This window comes from Symphalangus syndactylus, chromosome 9 (assembly GCF_028878055.3).
Source record: "Symphalangus syndactylus isolate Jambi chromosome 9, NHGRI_mSymSyn1-v2.1_pri, whole genome shotgun sequence".
Classification (NCBI taxonomy): Eukaryota; Metazoa; Chordata; class Mammalia; order Primates; family Hylobatidae; genus Symphalangus; species Symphalangus syndactylus.
In genome coordinates this window covers 105901593-105924599 of record NC_072431.2, presented here as the reverse complement: position 1 = coordinate 105924599, position 23007 = coordinate 105901593, and the positions used below count along the sequence as shown (strand labels likewise).

Genomic DNA, 23007 nt, shown 5'->3' with positions numbered 1-23007 from the left:
AAGTTCTCTGGCTGCCTTGCTATGTTTTTCTAGCCAGAAGTCTCTGCTGCAGTGCATTGCTCAGTTCCTTTCAACTGAAAAATTAAATCTGCTCTTCTGTCAAGATGTGTCATCTACACACCCGGACACTCATCATAGTTCACCAAGCTCTACGCAGAGTCCAGGCTGAAAGGATGGCAGGCCCTCCCCAACCCCACCCTTTTGAGGTCTGGGAAGCCCAGGTGCTGGGGAGGAGCTGAACAACTGTGTCCAGGGAGTGTCTGGCAAAGCCGACCCAGGGAGTTCCACGGGAGCCTCGGTGCTATGAAAAGAGCCAGTGTCCATCCATTTCCTCGGGTGTGAATCACACTGCCCGGTCGGGCCTTTGGGAGAAAATTAATGAAGGACACAGTCAGCGCCGTAGAACCTGCCAAATACACATCAGATCCAGTGGAGTCTGTGAAGGGGGAGGGGGAGATTTTTCCAGAGGCTTTTCTTCTCGTTCCATTTCTCTTTTGTGCCTCACGACCGGGTTCTTGAATGTAAAACTCTCAGGTCAGGGCGGAGCCTCTTTTATGCCCCGCAGAGTATCTTGCCCACCGGTAAACGCTGAGAGACAGCGGCGATTTCGGCCCAGGAGACCCGGCGGAGACTGGGTCCGACCAGCCCTCTCTCGCGGGCGCAGGGCCGGGACCCCTGAAGCGAGGCGGCCGGGCGCAGAGCGCAGTCAGTCTGGGCGCTCAGAGGCTGGGAGGGGGCTCCACCTGGGCGCCCAGCCGCGGCGGGAGGGGCGGGGCCTGGCTTCCCGGAGGCGGTGGCACCTCCTCGCGCCCGAGCGCGCGCTCCCCGGCGTCCGGCGCACGCGCGAGGCCGGCTGGGAGCGCGCCCCAGCGGCGGCGGCGGCGGCGGCAGCGGCTGGAGGACTAGGAGGAGGAGGGCGGCTGAGGGGAGGCTGGCCGCGTGCGCGGAGGCAGCGGCGGGGGCGACCGGAGCTGGGGCAGAGTGGGGAGCGAGGGAGGGGAAGGAGAGAGAGGGAGGCGGAGGGCAGTGAGAGACGCATTTCCAGTTCCCAACTACGAGCCACGAGTTTGCAGATGGGGCTGCTCGGCGGCGCCTGTGGCTGAGGGAGAGCAGCGGCGGAGGGGAGCGACCGGGAGCGGCGGCAGCGGCGGCGCGGGGGCGGCTGAGGTGCGAGCCGGTGAGTTATCGGGGCCCCCACGCCGCTCGGGTAACGGTCGCGCCGCGCGCCGGGCCGGCCGGGGGCGCCCTGTTGCTCGCTGCGGCGCGCCACGCGGGGACCCTGGCCCGCCCCGCCCCTCGGCACCTGGGCTTCGGCAGGCGCGGGGAAGAGGGGCCGGGGAGGCGGCGGCGGCGGCGGCGGCGGCGCGGGCGGGGAGGCTGCTGGCTGCCCCTAGCCCGGCCCGCGCGGAAGGGGCGCTCGGCCGGGCTCCTGACTCTCTGGTTGCGGGCGGCCGGGCGGGCCGGAGCTCGGCAACGTGTCTGGCCCATGCTGCTGGCCGTCGCTCCCCACGCGCTCCCCGGCGCAGCCCGGGCTGGGGTTAGGGCCGCAGACGCGCGGGGCCCCTTCGGGCGCGGGGCTCGGGTGCCGACACCTCTGCGGTGGGAGTCGCGGTGGAGCCTGAATGGAGAGCCGGCCCGGGGGCGGCGTTGCTGTGACTGACACCTCCGGGGTCTGTCCCGAGAGGGGGCGATTCCGCCGGCTCCCGCTTCTCTCCCGAGCTCGGAGTTCCTAGGGGAGGAGGCTTTCTCCAACTACCGCCGCGACTTCCGAGGTACGAGACTCCAGTTGTTTGGCCAAAGTGGCTGTGGGCCGAGCACACGCTGCCGCGGGGGCGTTCGCTGCTGAGATCGTGCTCGCTGATCCTCGGTACGTTTGTCTTGAAATCAGATAGGTGCTGGGGCTTTTTTTGTTTTGGCTGGGTGGAGGGTCAGCAGGGGAGTCGATTGAGGTATCCGACCGTGTGGTGACAGGATGTGGATTGGTTGGTAGATGTTTTTTGCACAAGGACTTTTTAACACTTTACTGGGAGTTTATTCTCAATCCTACCAGTTTCTGGGATTGCAGCTCGAGATTACATTTGTTAAACTTCCATCAGTTGGGTGTGCATCTGTGTAGGGGGTGGGGGGTGAAGCGAGGAAGAGAATTGAAGACTGCCAGGGAAGCTCAGAAAATTCTCCGCATTACTTATAAACAGCGGGGTAAGGTCAGGCTAGCCACGTTTTATTCTTTCCCACGCCTTTGGAGAGTGTTGGAATTTTACTTTGTGCTTCAAGTATATTACAAGTGGTCTTGTAATGTAGCTGAGAACGTTTGGGGTGCGTTAAAATGCTCTTCAATTGGAGTATGATTTAGCAGCCATTTCTTCCCGTGAAATCTTGCAAATCATTTGTAAACTTATGTTGGTCGAATATACCAGGCGAAGTAACATTGTTAGTAATGCGGTATATAGTTTCCGTATATAGGTATAGCAACGGACCTCAAGTAATATTGCTTATTGTAGGCATCTACTGTGCAATGATGATAGGGTAGTGGGTAGTAGGCCTGATTATAGTTATGTCTTCTGAGGCCTTGTTAACAGTAAACAAAGAACTTTGGTGGGTTGTGTCATTTTGAGGTCATTTGTACCTTAAATCTATCATATATTTAAATAGGTGTTTAAATGGGTGTTTGCACGATGTGTTACTCTTTAAGGTCCATGTTTCTTTTATTCTAGACTACGGTTACATAATACACAAATGGTAACACTTTTAATTGCTCAATTTTGTCCTATGGAGACTGCACACCATTTTTATGAAAGAGGTGTGTATGTGTCCTTACTGATGCCACCGAATTCTTGACATCTGGAATGTCAAAATGAATTATTTTACATTCTAGGTTAAGTCAACACTGGAAAAATTAAGGTGCTTAAGCAAGTCTAGTAGCTCTATATAAGACAGAATCTTTTTTTTTTAGGCCAACTGTTGGATTTTTAAAAATGAATCATATTTTTAAACATTTGAGGGAGCAGTTTGCTTCTGAGTCTCATTTTAGGCTGAAATTGTTCCAGAACACTACATAGCCTGCTTCTCTCTTTCTCTCCCCACTCCCCCTCTTTTTAGCTTGAGATAATCTAGAAGACATAATTGTGACTTTGGGTTATCTTTTTAAAAAGTTGTTTTAAAATCGAAGTTGCTTGTTTGAATATTTACTATCCCTTTACATGCTTTACTACTTAATAATGGATTAGCAGAAGACAACAGATGTTTTAATTAAATACCTTTCGTATTTTTGACATCTGAGCTTTGTTAAAATTGAGTAGCGTCATATTATTGCTGAGAGAGTTACAAATAATACAGGGTTAGTGCTAGTCAAAGGCTAATTGTAAAAAAACAGCCAGAAAATAAAACTAAAAGAGGTAAGAGGACTCATTTATACTTTTGACATCACTTACTCTAATATAAATTACCTATTGCTAGGTGACTTTTGAAAAAGAATATCTTGTAAAATTCACATTAGGTATATAATAGTTAATAATTTTTCTTTCCAGAGTGATTCATTTGATGAGTGACTAGATTTTTTTTTTTTAAATTAGAACTCTACTTCAGGTAAGTATAATTAACCATGTAAGTGATGTGCTGATGTTTATTTCAGGAAGAATGAACACTTACCCATTTGATAAATACTGAACTGTTTGGCAATATGTTAGTTATTCCTTAAAACTTAGGAGGAGAAAAATTATGCTAGTTTTTTTTTAACTGTAGGTTGTTTCTTTAGAAAAGTAGTCTTCACATTTATAAATATAAGAGCAGATAAGCACAAGAGATCTCTTTCCTGATATGATGCTAGTATTTAATTAAAGATTTTATTTTTTTGTTGTAGGGACCGGTTTTGCTTAGTCTTCCTGTTCAGTCTCACAGAAGCTGCAATGATTTTCCTCCTTTTCTGTTACTTGTATCTGACCACTGGGGGGAGACTTTACAATTGGGCTTGACCATATTCCTCCTTTGCATACATTGGCTGCTAATCATCCTGGGCACTTTGCCAAACTGCTGGTAAGTGTGCTGAGGAGGATGCACTCTGAAGCAAGTCTCAATCAAGGTGTTTAATGACTTTTCTTTCTTTAACTCACACCACGCTTACAAAGTATCATTCTTTATAGACTGTGTTATTAACAGTCTACTGTTAAGTGGTCTAAGTATGCCTCTAACATAATGAAAGATAAGATTCCTGAATACATTATAGCTTTCAAAGATCTGACTTTACTTGCATTAATCTTAGAAGCAGTGTAGGTTTAATTACTTGCTTAGAGTACACAGATATTAGTTGTCTGGAAGGATCTGGAAAGATCATCACTCTTCCGTGAAGTGTATCTATATCCAAACCTCTTTAAACAAATTGGTCTCCTCTTATAAAAAGCTTTTGGAGGAGAAGATATTGAAGCATCCCATGTAGCTAATTTTAGTGTTCATTTCACCACAGAGGGGAAGTTCTTGCTTTATCATAGTCATAGAGATAAGATTAAAGCCCACAACTTTGTTGACCATTAAGCTGTGACCATTATTGCGAGGTGTAATAAAGTCAAAAGCCTGGTTTCTACTTTTTCTTTTCTGACAGTATTTAACCTTGCTGATGTCCAATTCAATAATAATGAACTCAGTAAACAGAGGCTGCTACATTTACGGTAGTTTAGAAAGAACTTAAGTTTTATGACCTTCCTTAATTATGATAGACTAATTCAAAGACCTTTCTGTAATCTTTATCATAGTAAGTATATTCACAGAGTAATGAACAGAACAAAATTAGTTTCTATTGTTCCTTTATCCTAGGTTATTTTCCTTCTTTCCTTTAAGATGACTTTGCTTTCATCCGAAAATTCTTTTTTCCTTTTTTCCTTTTTTTTTTTTTTTTTTTGAGACGGAGTCTCGCTCTTTCACCCAGGCTGGAGCGCAGTGGCGCGATCTCGGCTCACTGCAGGCTCCGCCCCCCGGGGTTCACGCCATTCTCCTGCCTCAGCCTCCCTTGTAGCTGGGACTACAGGCGCCTGCCACCTCGCCCGGCTAATTTTTTGTATTTTTAGTAGAGACGGGGTTTCACCGTGTTAGCCAGGATGGTCTCGATCTCCTGACCTTGTGATCCGCCCGCCTCGGCCTCCCAAAGTGCTGGGATTACAGGCGTGAGCCACCGCGCCCGGCCTTTTTTTTTTAATATAGTGTACTAGAAGAGATACTTTCTGCTTAGGAATATATTCATTTCTGGCTAACTTTAGGATTGTGTTAAGTACTTGGGAATGGAAGTTTCTAAAAGCCCATCTGTCACAATTATCACTGATACAAGGCAAAATGAGAATTAAAGACAATATAATGAGTATTTCATAAAGCTCAAATTATTATCAAATCCTTTCTACTGCTTGCTAGTTTTGTACATGACATAATCCCTCCTTCACCGGTTTACATCTTTTCCTCTTAAATCTATCATTTCTTTACCCTCTTCCTCCACTTTTTGCTATATTTCATCTACATTGCCCTTCATTTTGTTCCTCTTCAATGCCATGGCTTGCTCCTAACTTAGGGCTTTTGCACTATGTTCACTCTGTTGGGAACTCTTTTCCTAAATCATTACATGAGTGACTACTTTTCATCATTTCATGTTGTAGTTCAAATATCACCTTTTCAGACAAGCATTGCTACCTAACCATCCTTCCAGAATGACACTAGCCTCATCCCCCTCAATCCCATTACCTTTTTTACTTAAAAATTTCTGCAAACCATTTATCACTATCTGAAATTATGTTTTTATATTGTTTTATAATCTCCATACTCACTAGAATATAAGCCCCGTGATATCAATGATCTTGTCTCTTTTTGATTTTGTTTTTGAGATAGGATCTCACTCTGTCACCCAGGCTGGAGTGCAGTGGTGTGATCACAGCTCACTGCAGCCTGGAACTCCTAGGCTCAAGTGTTCCTCCCACCTCAGCCTCCTGGTAGCTAGGACTATAGGCAACAATCACCATGCCCAGCTAATTAAAAAAAAAAAAAAAATTGTAGAGATGGTGTCTTGCTGTGTGTGTTGCCCAGGCTGCTCTCAAACTCCTGACCTCAAGGGATTCTCTCGCCTCAGTGCCTCAAAGCACTGGGATCATAAGCATGAAACACCACACCCTGCTGATCTTGTCTCTTTTGATTAACACTGTTTCAAGGACTTAGACCTGTTCCTGGCACATAGTTGTCATTAAATAAATCATCCTTTAAAAAAAATCTGAGGTCATGTTCTTTCTGAGGTTTCGGTGTTCAAATGCTCCTTTATAAAATGATAGTAGTATAGTAAACAGGCCTCTTTTGGCCATAAGTAATAGAAATCCATTCTAGTTATAAAGGGGATTTATCATTCAAATGCAGCCAATGTCCAGTGGAATGCAAGGACTGGGACTCCAGTGCCTGCAGGGCACATTATATCTTTTCTCTCTTCTTCTCTATGCGTTTGCTTCATTCCTTCTCTTGCTGCAGAGGACTACTTCTAGTCCTCTTAGTGGAAAATATGGCCACCAGTAGCTTCTGAGTTTTCATCATACCAGCCTGGGAAACTGGAGAAAGGTTCATCTAGTTCTTCCCTGTTCAATGAACTATATCTCATTATTAGAACTTGGTTGTACTTGCTGTAACCACATGTAATGGGATTAAACAGACAATCCAAGTAGGTGCCCCTGTGATAATTAATGTTCATACTTATTCATCTGCTGCAAAACATTCATCTCTCCTCTTTTTAAATTTGATCTTGAAATCTGAAGTATCTGAAAAACACTGTCCTGGAGATATAGAAAAGAAATGTGATATCTTTCATGGGGATGATTTGCAGTTTGATTGAGGAAGATAAAATATATACAGAAAGGAAATAAAATAAAAATAGCATGATGATAATGGAGGAACTGGTAGAAATATTTGCAATTTGTATGATAAATAAGAGTCTAACTTCCTTTATATAAAGTACCTACTAACCAATTAGGAAAAGACCAACCATCAAGTGGGCAAAGATCATGAACAGTAATTCTCAGAAAAGGAAATGCAAGTGTTTTGTAAGCATCTGTAAAGGTATTCAACCTCACACATAATACAAATATAAATAAAAACTATAAGATACTGTTTCACCTACTGACAGATGGAAAATGTTTGATAATACTTTTGAAGAGGATATTGGTTAACAGGGGCTTTTACATTGTTGGTGGAAACACAAATCAATAAAATCTGATGTGGTTGAAATTTCTGAAGAGCATTAAGGTAAATAGAAAAGGCTGGAAATATGCATTAATTGATATAGATGTTTGTGAAAGGGTAAAAAGTTAATACACAACTTATTTGAACACTAACTTGCATTGCTTTGTTTTTGGCTAAAGTCATAAACTGAAACAGCAGGCTTCCTCCCCCAAGAAGAGATACCTTTTGGGTGGTATTTAGTTACCCCTTTCCATCTTCTCCATTCCCCTTTCTTCTACCCCAGTACTGGTAAAGTTGTTTATAGATCACTGAGATTTTCCAATACTTTGTATCCTTCACACAGCCCAGCACTTTGTTACCTACTTAGTAGCACTAAGTAAAGATTTAATTGATGGAGCTTAGCTTATTACCTTTTTATAGACCCAGTTCATAATTCTTATGCTTTTGGAAGAAGTCTTTTATAAAAAGTGATTTTCCATTTCATTTGATAAATGTACTTAGAATATTTATTAGAATAGGCAATGGAACAATTTTTTTTATAAATCTTGGTTTATTGTATAGCGTATTAATGGAAATTTACTTTTTCACAGTTGCTTTGTTCTGTAGGATATTAGATATTAGTTGGGTAGGATTAATATTTTTAAAAGATAGAGTAGGGCAGCTGGAGATATGTGGGACTTTTAAAGAAAAATGTATGAGAAAGTGTGGGAAAAATGATTCTCTGAGCAGACTGGGGGCGGTATGCTTAGGAAAGGAAAAGTGAAGGGTGAGGGATTCGTTTAGAGAAATTCTGTGGTGGAACTCAGAGGGGTACATGTTGGGAGAAGTTTTAGCTTAGGAAAATACTAAGCTGATTTACTTAAATACATACTTCAAGGATAAATATATACTTTATATTTTGTTCTGTAGGTCATTTTAACCATGTAGTGACTCTGGCAGAGATTCTTTACCTAAGTGGGCATCAGAATCCTTTGGAGCTATCCTACATTAAAGGATTCTAATTTAGTAGGTCTGGTATGGGGCAGGAACATGTTTATATTGTTAAAATCCCCAAGAGCCACTATTTGAGTGTGAAATAATACATCCTGTGGAATATTCCGCTTTAATAATGAAATCATTCAACAGAGCTTTTGAGGTTGTGTATCATTTAGGTAACTCTAATGCTGGAACTTGGTCTCTCACCAGCTCAGTACGTTTGCAAATATCTCATTGATCCCCATTGCTTTGCTCTCTTGCATACTCTTCCCTCCTCTGCCTTCTTGTTTCTTTTCTACTAATGAATATTCAGGCATGGTTCTCCAAGGAAGCCATCATTAGGTGGCCTCATCCATAATTTATCTTTTCAGTGCAGAACAAATTATAACACAGCACTTATACAACTGGCAAGTACACTCATCACATGAGTAGATGATTTATGTGTTTTCATTCATATGAGCCTTGAACAAATATACCCAGTTTTACTATTTGAGCTTATTTGTTTTTTCTTCTTGCTATCAAGAGGTTGGCGTTTAGTTATAGTTAACGCTGATGTAAGCATTTGATAATATTATAGATACCACCATGTTTCAAGGTCTGTGTTAAATGCTGTCCACACATTATCTCATCTGCTTGTTGCAGATTTTAAAATTATATTTTTTAAGTCACTAAAATCTTTTTATGATTGTATTAGTTTTCTGTGACTGTTGTGACAAATTGCCACAGACTTCGTGGCTTATAAATAAATGTATTCTCTTACAATTCTGAAGGCCAGACATCTGAAATCAGCATAATTGGGCCAAAATCAAGGTGTCAACAGGGACATTTTTCCTCCAGAGAATCTAAGGGAGAACTTATTTGTTGCCTTTTCCAGTTTCTGGTGGCTTCTGGCATTCCTTGGCTTGTGGCTACACATTGCAGTCTTCAAGGCCGGCATTTGAAGTCTCTCAGCTCTGTGTTTTTCATTTCCCCACGTGTGTGTGTATGTGTGTCAGAGAGAGAGAAAGAGAAATCTCCCTCTGTGAAGGACACTTGTGAGGGCATTTAGTGCTCTCTGGAATAACCTCCCCATCACAAGATCTTTAATCACACCTATGAAACTTTCCAAACGCGATGACATTCATAGGTGTCAGGAATTAAGACATAGATACCTTGTGGAGGGGGAGACTATTTTTCAGCCTACCATAATGGTAATTTAAATGGTCCAGAAAAGGGAGGAGGAGTTGATAAGTCTTTTTGTCCCATCTTCATCACTTTCTAAGACAGTATTTCTCAATCAGGGATGATTTTGCTGAACACTCCAGAAATATTTGGCTGTCACAACTGGGAAGGTGTTGCTACTATTATGTATAAGGTATAGATCAGGGATGCTGCAAACAGTGCACAGGGCAGCCCCCCTCAACAAGGAATCATCCAGCCCAAAATGTCAGTAGTGATGAAGCTGAGAAATGTTATTCTAAAGGCAACTATTGCCAATAGCTTTCTTGGGGTGTCCAGAAAAAATTTTGATGCCTCTATTCTGAGTAAAAGCCTTTAACCTGATTTGATCAGAACTGGTGGTAGTTTTGGCTGACTGAAAGTGATTTAAGTGAAGAGTCATAAATGATTGACACATATCTTAAATAATATATTACTTAAAAATCTACATTCATGTGTCAGTCTTTTCTTTGAGTATGTGTCTTTTGCCAGGAACTCTGGGTCATCATTCTTATATAAGCCAATGCATTATCACTGATTACCAGCTTTGGAGTGAGAAAAGTTTGTGAAGCAGTCTGCATATAAGATCTAGATTTCTAATGTTTTATGACTCCTCAATTGTTTATACTTGTTTTACCCTTAATTTTACAGCAGTTTATCATTTTGTTATTTTGTCGCTTGCTTTTTTGGGGTCTTTCCAAAGCATCAGCTGACTTTCATATAAAGAATATAACTCCCATCATCTTGTATCAAATACAGCATATGATGCATATAAAGAAAATGAAATCCTATTTTGTAATAATGGCTTGCTAAGGAATTGGGAGTACTAATTCTAGTCGCAGATCATTTGAACAGCATCCAATCTGGTGATATGGTGAGGGCTAATGTCAGTTGTTTACGAATTCTTGAATGTTTCAGAACATTTTGTTTTAGTTCTGTAATGGCAGAGTTTATAAATAATCTATAGAATATTACTATAAATACTTTATTGGTATTACCAGCTTAGTGCTTGAGTTACTTTTCTAAAAGAAACATTGGTTTTTTTTCATTAACTATAATAAATATTATGTGAAGTTTGAATGTGGCTATCTTCGAGTGGATTTGTCTTTTTATTTACTAGAATATGTATGTCTGTATGCACATAATAAAATGTTATATGGAAAACCTAACTTTAGTTACATAAATAAAAAATTATTTCTTTTTTTATTCCTCTTTTAATATCCTTCTATCTTCTATCCTTGTATAAGGAGCTAGAAGGTATAAGAAACTCCGATAATTGGGTTTCTTATAAAGAGCTTTGATATAAGAAACTCAGATAATTGAGTAAAGAAGTTTACTTTATTAAAGTTGCTTATTTTTGAAATGATAATCATGCTTTTTTTTTTTTTTTTTTTGAGACAGAGTCTTGCTCTGTCACCCAGGCTGCTAGAGTGCCGTGGCGTGATCTCGGCTCATTGCAACCTCCGCCTCCCGGGTTCAAGCAATTATCCTGCCTCAGCCTCCTGAGTAGCTGGGATTACAGATGTGTGCCAACACGCCCAGCTAATTTTTGTATTTTTAGTAGAGACAGGGTTTCACCATGTTGGCCAGGATGATCCTGAACTCCTGATCTCATGATCTGCCTGTCTCGGCCTCCCAAAGTGCTGGGATTACAAGCGTGAGCCACCGTGCCCGGAAATCATGCATATTTTTATACAAATCAATTTAAATGTTTTTATTTTTTAACTAGTAATCTTTTGGAATGGAGGTCAGTAAAAAAAAAATGTAAGCCCTATTTTTAAAAGGTTGGAATATCTTGTGAGACAAAGTAGTCTCAGTTTGCCATCACCAACCAATCCTTAGCATTAAGCTCTTGAAAACCACTAGGTAGAGAAATTTTCCGTGAAGGAATTTAATAATCTTTATAAAGTTTTACTATTCACCCAATTAAAATGTTAGATTATCATTTTATGCTGTTCAATTTGGAAATACCAGATACTATACAATTAGTTTCCATTCACCATTACTTTCTTGAAAGAAACTTTTCACGACTTTGAATAAGGCCCCCCCGCCCCCAAATAAAGTGCTTATGAATCCTAGGAGGCATTTTTGAGGATATTTTATTCAGATCCTTTCTTAGGTTCACTTAAAAGTTATTGATTCCAACTTCTGTCCTAGAGATAGCATAACTTGGATGTTTGAGATTAAAAAAAAATAAGCTTTTAGTAACCTTTATTTAACTCGCTCAGCTTGCTATATAGCCAAGTCGGTATTTATAGTTTGTTTCCACCCTTGATAATTTCATGCCAGTACCCATCAGAATGTGACCATGGAACACTGGCTTGGCTCTGTCTGTCCTTATTCTCATCTCCATCCCCTCCTTTCCAACACACTGCAATTCTAGATTAAAGACTGCAAATTAATTAATTAATTAATTAATTTATTTATTTATTGAGATGGAGTCTCACACTGTTGCCCAGGCTGGACTGCAGTGGCGAGATCTCGGCTCACTGCAAGCTCCGCCTCCCGGGTTCATGCCATTCTCCTGCCTCAGCCTCCCGAGTAGCTGGGACTACAGGTGCCACCTGCCTCTGTTATCTCTTCTAAGAGTGTGCACCACTAATATCTTCTATTCCTACTCTGCCATCTATCTAGTTCCCTTCTCTTTCATCATCCAAACCTGGAGTTCCCTCTTTTGCAAATTATCTCCAAAAAGAGCAACTTAGAATTTGTTACTCTCCAGTAGAAATTTTCACTGAAAGGAAATCTGTTTATGTATATACTGGTAATTACACAAATAAAAAGATTATATAGTTTCTCTGAGGGAAGAAGCAGTTTCTTTGTGTTCCCCCAGTCAGGCATCATCCATGAACATAGGCTTTGCTATTTTTTTTTTTTTTTAATGGAAGATGTTAGGGGAAAACACAGTTTAGCCATATAAGTAGTGTTTTATCATGTGTGGCAGACTGTAAGTTCTGAAAGAATTCAGAAGAAGAAATGTTCACCTGTGGGGAGAGACTTGCTACTTATTTGCTACTTGATTGAGTTAATTTTGATTGAGTTAATTTTGAGATGAGTTCAGGCACTCATTTTAGCTCTAAAATTTTGATTCTGCGTAAGCAAGAAATAGGTCATAAGCTGGGTAAGTATGGAATAACCAAGGAAAAAAAGTAGTCCTTAGATGGGATGAGTAACAAGAGTGAAGGCATTTAGGTGAGAATTAGATATGTGGTTGTGCGTATGGGAAGTAAAATGATCAATGTGGTTAGAACAGAGAGTTTATATTAAGGAATAAGAGTGCATTAGGTTGAATAGATGGAAAGCTAGATATTAAGAAGAGAAATTTAAACATCCCCAGATGATAGAAGATCATGTTTTTCTAATGCAATCTGGTCATTAAAATGATTTTTTAACATGATTGGTGTGATAGTCTTATGCCAAGTGGATTACAGTGAAGAAGAGAATGTGGTAGAAGAGGCTTGTGTTAATAATTTAAAGGTGAATTAAGGAGAGCCTGAAAGACAGTGGTAGCAGAGGGAAGGGAGAGTAAAAGATAAATATAAGGACATCGCAAATTCACCATGACAAACCAAATGACATAGGGTATCTTGAGGTTTTCAAGGAATTCCTAGGCAAAGGCAGTCTCTGCATTTTCAGGGTTTGGAAATTCCCCACCCCCCCCCCCACCCCCCAAGATTCTAGTCTTTTCCCCAAAATAAACCCTGATCTTGTTTAAAGGTTTTTGTTTTGTTTTGTTTTTTTGGTTATTTTTATTTTTAAATAAGTTGTTATGGCCCCTAGATTTGAGCAGGTTGTTTTCATATTTGACTAAGTTATTACTAAAGGATGGAAAAGTTCTTTAGAGACTACCTACTTGGATATTAATTTATCATTTGTCCCTGCATCATATACTGTTAAAAACAATGGAAGGACGAAGGACGTTAACTGGAATGACAATGGATGAGTGTGCGTACTGTCATATAGGGGAGGGGAAAGAGCAGAGGAACTCTTAAATTATTAAATTATTATTATTAGAGGAACTGAGAAAATAAAGATACTGATAGTAAAGAATATGTTATTTTTTATTTTTTAATTTTTTTTAGACAGCGTCTCCCTCTGTCACCCAGTCGAGTACAGTGGCCTGATTGTAGCTAACTGCAACCTTAAATTTCTGGGCTCTAGTGATCCTCCCAAGTAGCTGAGACTACAGGTCCACACCACTATGCACAGCTAATTTTTTTTTTTTTTTTTTTTTTGATGTTTTTAGAGTCCAGGTCTCACTGTGTTCCCCAGCCTGGTCTCAGAACTCCTGGTCTCAAGCCATCCTCCCTTCTTGGCCTCCCATAGTGCTGGGATTACAGGCATGAGCCACCATGCTGTTTTGTGGGGAAGTGTGGAAAGTACATGGCTTGATTCTTATCAGAAAGTTTCACTTTACTTTTGGTCTGAGTCTTCCTCTCTGACATCTTCTTTTCAACTTCATAAAAGAACACTATAGCAAATACATCTTACAACCATGACCATACTGTCTCTAGAAAGCCAGAATATTATGAAACATTTAGTAGGTGAGCAAGAAAAGTGGAGTGATTCTGATGCCAGAAATAGCACAGAGCTAATACAGTTTGATCTATTTGTTATTTAGAATATACCAGTGATTCTCTAAGGGGGCAGTTTTGCCCCCTAAGGGACATTTGGTAATATTTGAAGCCATCTTTGGTTGTCACACCTAGCGTGGGGTGCTGCTACTGACATCTAGTGGGTAGAGGCCAGGGTTGTTACTAAGCAATTCACTGGGACAGACTCCACAACAAAGAATTATCTGGCCCCAAATGACAGCATTGCGAAGATTGAAAAACCGTGGAATATAGAGTAGGCAAGTTCTTCCCTGGACATGTTTGGAGACATAGGTCAATTTTTTTTACTTCCTTTTCTTCTAGGCTTGACCAGATATCATCCTACCAACAGCTTACAATACCATATAGATTCTTACTCTTTGTTTCATTGTGTTCTTATCTTAAGGGTGTATCTTAGACACTTCAATTAGACAAATATTTCTAAATATTTCTACCCATCTTCATTTAGGTTGCTTTTTTCTGCTAAGTTTATTTTTATGTTTTACCAATTTATCTCTTGAGGGATCACTCTATTTTTAAATAATTGAGGGCCTCTGATGATGTATTTAGGTATTCTCTTTTACAACATTTTCATGTGCTTCAAGTCCCAGGTCTGGGTTGAGCTAGTTCTTGAGTCCAGGTTTTTTTCATATACTGTTTGAACCTGTTCTGATTTTTTAGTATATAAAAAGTTTAAACAACAAGACCCTTAAGGGAAAAACTATCTTGGAGTTCTTTTAGAATAATTTTATTCTTGCTTACAGATAAAGATTGCCATACATATAACAGCTACATACAAAAAGGCTTTATAGTAGTTTATAGCACTAAATGGAAAACACTGAAATTCTAGAATGAAACAAGGTTTGCAAGAACTTCTGTTTGGCTTTTATTGTTTTTGTTAAGCAGGGCGAAATAATTCATCATATGAAGATAAAAGTTGAATGAATGTATCATAATTGAGAAAGGGGTATGTTTTTAGAAAAACAGTTTATTTTGTCCTTATCCCACCTCCATTTGATGTTGATGTAAACATATTGGCCATTTAATATAAAATATAATTCCAGTCTGCCTATGTATAACAACTACACTGTACAATAAAAAGAGACAGAAAGCAAAAGTATTTCTTTTTTTTTTTTTTTTTTTTTAATTATACTTTAGGGTTTTAGGGCACATGTGCACAATGTGCAGGTTTGTTACATATGTATCCATGTGCCATGTTGATTTCCTGCACCCATTAACTCGTCATTTAGCATTAGGTGTATCTCCTAATGCTGTCCCTTCCCCCTCCCCCCACCCCACAACAGTCCCCGGAGCGTGATGTTCCCCTTCCTGTGTCCATGAGTTCTCATTGTTCAATTCCCACCTATGAGTGAGAACATGCGGTGTTTGGTTTTTTGTCCTTGCGATAGTTTACTGAGAATGATGTTTTCCAGTTTCATCCATGTCCCTACAAAGGACACGAACTCATCATTTTTTATGGCTGCATAGTATTCCATGGTGTATATGTGCCACATTTTCTTAATCCAGTCTATCGTTGTTGGACAAGAAAGCAAAAGTATTTCTATACTGTAGTGGTCAGGATGTGATTTGTAGATCCAAATTTTGTGTGTGTGTGTGTGTGTGTGTGTGTGTGTGTGTTTGGAAAATTTGGGAAGCAAAGTTCTTAAGTGCAGATTTTCTTTTAGTAGACACTTCCTGTCTGCTTCGTATACACATCAATTATATCTTCATCTTCCATTTTCACCTGTACAGGTGTTTCATTAATTGGCCTCCCATCACATCCAAAACCAGGTTGCCTCATTGATAGATCAGTTGTTAACAATAGGCTCTCATTAGTTTGCTAAGTGATACACTCTTGAGCTGTACCACTGGACCATTCCACCCCACCACAGCAACTCTATATGGTTATTTTTTTGAGTCTTGACTCCTTTCTTGGGCTTTTTGTCAGCTATGGAAAGCATTACTGTTGCAGCTCCTGCCTCTCGAAAGAAGTTTCAGGTACCTCATGCATGTGCACACAACCAGCTTTAGTAAGTAAGCCTGTTTTAATTCTGGAGATATTTTACCTAAGAAATATTTAAGTGTATGAAGAGACTACTTTTCTGAGCGTAGAAATTTCAGGGCAGTCAAATGCATTTCTGTATTCTTAATGCTCTGAACAAGCTAGTATACCTGGAGGGAGGAATTTATGTTGGTTAATGAGTAACATAGTTCTCCTATCCCATTACTTATTTGTGATCTATTTTTAGTTAAGCTTTTAAAATTATTAATGCTACATGACATGCAAAGTTAAAATCAGCATGGAAGAATGAATGTACCATGAAAGTTAAAGGTTTCTATCCCTACTCTTACTTCATAGAGTTAATCATGGTTAGTAGTTTCCTATTTAGTTATGTTAGTAAAGTGGTTCTCAATTCATGACTGGCATTTTTGGCAGTACTATAATTTGCAACGCAGGATTGTCCTGACCTGAACACTACTCAGTGTTTAGTGTCCCTTAATATTTGGTTTTCTACCACAGTTATTGAGACAATCAAAAATGGCCTAGTACATTTCCAAATGCTCACTGGGGAGAGGTGGTATGCTAATTTTAAAAAATATACATCTTAGAAAGCGTATGTTTATGTTTTCAATTTCACACAGTAAGTATTGACTCTAGTATAAAAGAATATTTAAGTGCGCACAGACTTCTTGAGGGAGGCCCAGAGAAAGTCCATTTGGGAGGAACTGTGCTTACTTCTAAAGTCTTAGATTGTAAGATTTTTCAATCTTACCTGCTTTCTTTCCTGATAGTCTTACTTTCTTGTGTTTTCAGCTACCTGTCTTTTTGTTACGGTTTTATGGTTTTTGAATTGTGTGCTCTTGCTTTGCTGGGTTTTATTGGAGGAAATTCTGTGCAGCCCAGTTAGAGGACACATTCTTTCCAAGGTTTGCCAAGGCTTTTCTTTGGCACCTGTGGAAGCCATTGACTCAAGACCACTTTGTAGTTTCTCTGCTTGGGCTGTTCTGAACTAGGCAGGTAGGTGTATTTGGAACCCTGAATCCTTGAGCATAGACTGTAATTACTAATTCTCAGGTGATATTTTTTCTGCTAATATGGAGTCCAATCTGAGACAGGCCAACTTCCTTATTGTCTTCCTTGGCCAACAGGCATGTTTTTATTAGACTACTCTTACAAAGTAGGGGTTAGTCCTATAAGGTCTCAGCTTCATGTGGGAAGGTCTAAGTTGCATTCTTCATCTTGAACAGGCCAGGGCCTAAATGACAGCTTCTGAACTTCTGGTTACTGAAATCCAAAACACCCCAGGGCAGTCATAACTTCAGTACCTACTTACTAGTTTGTTTTTTCCCCTTCATATTGGCCCACAGGGATATTCTTGGGGACTTTTTTTTTTTTTTTTGAGAGGATGTTTTCAGTATTTTGTTTTGCATTTTTAGATGTTTTGTGAGATAATTATTTTCAGATTTTCAAGGGTACCTTCTTTGCCAAACCAGCAAGCCTTTCGTATCTGTTTTCTAACTTCTAAGCAGTTCCTAAAACTTCTGGTTTGCTAATCTCTTTCTCTTTTATTTGTGTCTCACCTCCCCTCCAATATTACTGCTGTTTTATTCTTTTTAAAAATTATATACCTGTTTTGTCATTTCAGTGGGACCTCAGGAGGGAGGGAACATAAGCATGTGTGTTCACACTTCCACTTTAACTGGAAGTGTGTCTAATAGTTTCGAGGTTACTATGTCTATTAGGGCCAACTGACCTGAGGAAAAATCAATGTAAATACCTTTCCCTTTAACTGTCATTTTAAGTTTGAACTTAAAAAGAATAGTCTTTGGCTGTAAAAGAGGGACAGGGTCGGGAATGGAGGATGTCATTCAGACCATTATGCAGTTGAGCAAGGCCTCACTGAGATGTGGGGCAGTGTGTAGCTTGACCTACATGGGTTCTTACCATAAAGTCTAGCTATATAGAGCAAATCACATTACAGTGATGAGAAACCAGAATTTTAAAATTTCATCCAATGAGTATTTATTAAGTGTGATGTGTCTGGAGTAATACTAAGAATTAGAGTACAAAAATAAATAAAATGCCATATCCTCAGTGAGCCCACTAATTTTGTGTTGGAGATAGACATGTAAATTAAAATACAGTTAGTTCTCATTCAAGATAGTTATGGTGTATAAAGTCTCTGCAAATGCAGAATTATCAAATACTGAGCTGTGTTGCTTCTAGGGGAAATGCAGGGTTAGGTTCCTGCAAGCCTTTAGTCACAATATGTTCATCAGCTGGTCAATATATAGCCTTTTTTATGTGTATTTCTCTTTAAAGATACTTTATTATATATTATTGATTCATTAACATTGTACTCATAGCCAAGCTTACTATATCTTATGCCTGAACAAAGCTTATCTGATATGTACATTTTTCTGTAAGGCACACCAGAGCCTTCTCATGATAAAGAAACACTAGATAGCACTTCAGTGCTATGATTGGGGACCATTTTGTGAAATCACAAACAACAGAAAAATGCAAAAAAAAAAAAAAGTGGCACAAAATAATCTATGAAAAGGATACTTGTTTTTAGTATGAGAGCCGAAACAAGAAAGCAGAGTGTTGCTTTCTTCTACCTCAGCTGGGACTGTGCAATGTTGGGTGACTCAAATTTTTCACCACTCTGTGCATGTCCACTAATGACCACAAAAGCTCTATAAGTATCGATTTTTGGATTAAAAGTAAATTTTAGCAAGTAGGCAAATTTGCAAACACAGAATAATGAGGATCAACTGTACTGTATAATGTGGTAAGTGCTGTATATTGTAATCTGCTAGGATGGGTCAGGGAAGGCTTCATTTGAGACAATTAAGATGAATTTACAGCAGTATGAAGCAACGAATCTATGGAATGGCAGATGGTCCAGTGTGGTTGGAATAAAAGGGCCCCTGTAAGGGAGGCAAGTCGGGATGTTTGGACTGGCCAGCTAACAGAGGAGGATGTGAAGGCCCTTATGCTATGTTAAGGAATTCTGATTCTATAGGTGATGGGAAACTATTGAATGATTTTAGCCAGGGGAGAAACATGGTCATATTTGTATTTTGGAAAGCTCACACTGCTAGTGGTATTGGGTATAGATGAAGTAAGAAAAATAAATACAGGCATACCTCAGAGATATCATGGGTTCAGTTCTGGACCACTACAATAAAACATATATCACAATGAAGCAAATCACACAAATTTTTTTGTTTCCCAGTGCATGTAAAAGTATGATTACACTGTATTGTAGATTATTAAGTATACAATAGCATTATGACTAAAAAATATACATACCTTGATTTAAAAATACTTTAAAGCTTAAAAATGCTAGCACTCATCAGAGCCTTCAGAGAGTTGAAGTCTTTTGCTGGTGGAGGGTCTTACCTTGATGCTGATGGCTGCTGACTGATCAGGGTGGTGGCTGTTGAAGGTTGGAGTGGCTGTGGTAATTTCTTAAAATAAGACAGATATAAAGTTTGCCACATTGATAGACTCTTTTTTCGTGAAAGATTTATTGGTAATATGTGCTGCTGTTTGAGAACATTTTATCTATAGTAGAACTTCATTCAAAATTGGAGTCAATCCTCTGAAACCCTGCTACTTTACCAGATAAACTTATGTAATATTCTAAATTCTTTGTCATTTCAACAATATTTATAGCATCTTCACCATGAGTAGATTCCATCTCAAGAAACCACTTTTTTTGCCCACTTGTAAAAACCAGCTCCTCTTATGTTAAAGTTTTATCATGAGATTGTAGCAATTCAGCCTACATCTTCAGGCTCCACTTCTAATTCTCATTCCCTTACTTTTTCCGCCACATCTGCAGTGACTTATCCACTAGTCTTGAATCCCTCAAAGTCATTGATGAGAGTTGGACTCAGCTTCTTCCAGACTCCTGTGAATCAACATTTTGAAGGATATTTTGACCTTCTCCCATGAATCACAAGTGTTCTTAGTGATGTAAATGGTGAATCCTTTCCAAAAGGTTTTCAATTTGCCTGCATCCATCAGAGGAATCACTATCTATGGCAGCTATCGTCTTATGAGATGTATTTCTTAAATAAGATTTGAAAGTCAGAATTACTCCTTAATCCATGGGCTGCAAAACAGATGTTGTATTAGCAGGCATGAAAATAACATTCATCTCCTGTGCATGTCTATCAGAGCTCTTGGGTGACAAGGTGAGTTGTCAATGAGCAGTAATATTTTGAGAGGAATCTTTTTTTCTGAGCAGTAGGTCTCAACAGTGGGCTTAATAAATTCAGTAAACCTTGTTATAAACCGATGTGCTGTCATCAAGGTTTTGTTCCATTTATAGTGCACAGTTAGAGTAGATTTAGCATAATTTTTATGGGACATAGGATTTTTCAGAATGGTAAATGAGCATTGGCTTCAACTTAAAGTCATCACCTGTGTTTGCTTCTAACTAAAGAGTCAGACTGTCCTTTCAAGGTTTGAGGCCAAGCATTGACTTTTCACTGGCTATGAAATCCTATATGGCTAATAAAAGGCTATTTTGTCTGCACTGAAAATCTATCTATTGTGTAGCATAGTCACCACCTTATGGTCTTAGCTAGATCTTTTGGGTTACTTGTTGCAGCTTCTACATCGGCACTTGCTGCTTCACCTTACACTTTTATGTTATGAGATGACGTCTTTCCATAAACCTCATGAACAACCTGTGCAAGCTTCAGACTTTTTTCCAGTAGCTCTTCACCTCTCTCAGCCTTCATAGAATTGAAGGGAGTTAGGGCCTTACTCTGGATTAGGCTTTGGTTTAACAGAATGCTGTGACTGGTTTGATCTCCAGACCACTCAGACTTTCCCCATATCATCAATAATGCTGTTTTGTTCTCTTATTCCTGTGTTCACTGGAATGGCACTTTTAATTTACTTCAAGAACTTTTCCTTTGCATTCACAACTTGGCTGTTTAGCTCAAGAGGCCTTTCAGCCTCTTTGCTTTCAACTTCCCTTCCTTATTAAACGTAATCATTTCTAGCTTTTAATTTAAAGTGAGAGACTTGCTACTCTTCCTTTCCCTTGAACTCTTAGAGATTATTGTAGAATTATTAATTAGCCTCATTTCAATATTGTTATGTCTCAGGGATTAAGGAGGTCTGAGGAGAGGGAGACGAGGAAAGACTGGTTGGTAGACCAGTCAGAACACATACATTTATCAGCTGTCTTATATGGGGGTGATTCATGGTGCCCCAAAACAGTAAACAGTAGTAACATCAAAGAGCACAGATGTGATGGATATGGTAATTACCTTGACCCTATCACCATCCATTATATGTATCAAAATACTAACCCATGAATGTGTGCATTTATTGTCAAGTTTAAAAAGATTACTGATCATAGATCATCATAACTGGCATAATAGTAATGAAAAAGTTTGAAATACTGTGAAAATTACAAAAATGTGACACAAAGACATGAAGTGAGCATATGCTGTTGGAAAAATGGCTTCAATAGACTTGATCAATGCAGGGTTGCCACAAACGTTCAATTTTTTTAAAAACCACAGTATCTGTGAAGCACAATAAAATGAAGTGCAGTAAAATGAGGTATGCCTGTAGAAGGTTTTAGATATTCAGGGGAGAGATGATGAGAGAGTGAACTTAAGGCAGTGACAGTGGACATAGAGAAAATGGGATATTATTTGAGAAATATGCAAGATTTAAATTAAAAGTTCTTCGTGACAGATTAGATAGAATAAAGGAGATTGAACAGCTATTCATGGTTGCTATTAAGATAGGCAATACGGGAGGAAGACCAGATTTAGGAAGTAACATGATAATTTCTGGATATGCTCATTTTTATGGTGCCCATGGGAGATTTTCTGTGGAGATGTAGGCAAGGAAATACAAATCTGAAGCTTGGGTGATACAGCTTTGGGAGACATCAGCTATTTTTATATATATTTATTTATATATATTTTTAAATATATATATATATATTTGAATGTCTACTGTGTGTCAAGCACTGTCCTAGTGCCAGAGGAGACAGAACAATGAGTGAAGTTTTAGTGAGGGGAAACATAAGCAAAAAATAATTTCAGATGAGTACTGTGATGAAAATGAAACTAATAGGATGGAGAGTGACAAGACTGTATGTAAGGGTGGTAGCGTAGTTTAGATTGGATGTTTGGGTTTACTTTCTGGGGAGGTAATAGTTACACTGTGACAAAATGAAGAGAATATTGGTATGTGTGTAGATCTCTGGGAAGAGCATTTCAAGGAGAGAGAACAGAAGATGGTAAAGATGGGAAATGAGACATGGGAGATGAACTGGTAGAGTTTGAAAACAGAAAGGAGCCCAGTGTGACTGGAGACAAGCAGACAAAGGGAAAGAGTTGGAGAAGTTGAACACAGAGAGGTACAATGGGTGCCAAATCATGAAGGCTCTAAGCGGCCATGGTCAAGAGTGTGGCTAGTTTTCTAAGTACAGTGGGAAACCTTTGGGTAGTTTGAGCAGGAGAGTAACAAAATCTGTTTTATGTTTTAAAATGATGGCTCTAGCCACTCTGGGGAGAATATTGTTGAGAACTAGAGTGAAAGTAAGGGAACTGGTCAAGTGACTACTGCAGCAGACAGGCAAGAGATGATGGTGGCTTAGAGTAGGGGGATAGCAGTGAATGGGCAAGGGAGTCAGATGGCTTTTCTTCAGTCACCTCCATTGTGACTGAAATGAAGAACCAGTTTATCATCGGATCTTTTATGGATTCTAGGTATTTTTGTAAGTATATATATTTTATATATATAATATTATTATAAGTGTGTATATATAAAGTATATATATAAAATATATATATATTTTGTAAATATATATATAAAGTATTATTTTGAAAACAGACCCTATCAATGAAATTTATTCTAAAATTACATAGTTTTGGAATTCAAATTAGAATACTTGATAAAATATCTCAGTGATTCTATAATCATATTTCACATTTATGAATGTTTATTAGGTGTGTAAAACATTTTCAAACAATTTTGATTCATTATACTACATATTTTCAT

At 39.3% G+C, this 23007-nt stretch overlaps 1 protein-coding gene across 5 annotated transcripts in view; it reads left to right on the top strand.

Annotated features, from left to right (window-relative positions):
- The first annotated feature begins 939 nt into the window (after positions 1 to 939).
- The window catches only part of PALS2 (protein associated with LIN7 2, MAGUK p55 family member), a 117878-nt gene continuing 95810 nt past the window's right edge, over positions 940 to 23007 (top strand). For 2 of the 5 annotated variants that reach the window (XM_063609729.1, XM_063609727.1), the window contains exon 1: positions 1059 to 1177. The gene's annotated coding sequence lies outside the window, so the exon portion shown is untranslated. Of the gene's footprint in view, positions 1178 to 1386; positions 1868 to 3859; positions 4033 to 23007 lie in introns of those variants that run through there. The other 3 variants (XM_063609730.1, XM_055293635.2, XM_063609728.1) reach the window with 3 other exon arrangements.